This window comes from Penaeus monodon, chromosome 19 (assembly GCF_015228065.2).
Source record: "Penaeus monodon isolate SGIC_2016 chromosome 19, NSTDA_Pmon_1, whole genome shotgun sequence".
NCBI classification, from domain to species: domain Eukaryota; kingdom Metazoa; phylum Arthropoda; class Malacostraca; order Decapoda; family Penaeidae; genus Penaeus; species Penaeus monodon.
Window position 1 is genome coordinate 35,395,316 of NC_051404.1, and position 1,137 is coordinate 35,396,452.

Sequence of the window (1,137 nt, forward strand, 5' to 3'; positions counted from 1 at the left end):
CGGTAATAATGCGGATGTTACTACAGTGCCATTTTAAGGTTTTATTTTTTATATGATCATATTGTAATGTTAACATTATTCATACCAATAATGTTATCATGATCATAGTTAAAATAAATATAATCATTAACATCGCTACCATCACTGCAGCTATCGGCAAACAGTAACCCTATTGATGAGTTTATAATGTAAATGACTGATTATAGTTACGAGTTATATAACTCATTCCCATACAGACATTGCAACGTGCCTTAAAGACAAAGACTTTTTTGTTATACACAAATTCACCCCTACCCCACCCAGACGCACTCCTACCTACCTACCAGCTGTAGCTTTGGCAATGTCAATGTCACCAACTGCTATCGAACTACACGACTGTCTTATGCTCCTTCGGTCTTATTCTTCCACTACGGTTTCTTAAAAATATACACATTGTCATGGGTAGGAATTTTCATTAATACATGGTTATAGGTACCTACTTCTGGAACGAATGGCGGGGATTATCCTAAAAAGAAAAGAACTCCTTTGCAGTAGATATGCAGACACCTTATCACCGCCTGTTACTAGCGAGCTACTGGTACCAAGTCTGTTTACGGAACATGTGTGATCACTGGTGTGTGTGTTAATTTTTATCAGTGAGGTTTCACAACAGAGAACATTTTTTGAAAATCCCTCGGACGTGTTAGATTATCGCATAAAATATCACATGCATTTTTATCGAAATATTGTTTCCCAGTTTTAGGGCCTTAACGATACGATTACTCATGAAATAATCAAGATATGAACGATAACCGCCATTTGAGAATATTTAACTTAACGATCACAATATAGTGATTATGATTACACCTATTTATCTGAGAATGGCATAAACCATGAGCTAAAACATGTCTAAATCCTAACCAGAGAACCCTTGAACTAAATATTAACTAGCAAACCCTAGACAATACCGAACCCAAGAAAAAAGGCTCCAAACCCTTTCACCAAACAGCTGAGCATCGCCGAACTCCTCTTCCACCGTACGCGAAGCCTATATCGATTTCGCGCGTGGCTTGATGGCGTTGCTGTCGAGGTTTCTGCTGACGACTTCGGATCATAACTCTTATAACAAAGTGCTGATATATAACAAGTGATAGAAGA

General features: G+C 37.7%; 1 protein-coding gene across 1 annotated transcript in view; it reads right to left on the reverse strand.

Moving 5' to 3' along the window:
- Positions 1-692, reverse strand: part of LOC119585400 (monomeric sarcosine oxidase-like) — a 21,767-nt gene extending 21,075 nt beyond the window's left edge. Inside the window, exon 1 of the mRNA XM_037934063.1 lies at positions 480-692. The gene's annotated coding sequence lies outside the window, so the exon portion shown is untranslated. The remainder of the gene's footprint in view (positions 1-479) is intronic.
- Positions 693-1,137: the final 445 nt, after the last annotated feature.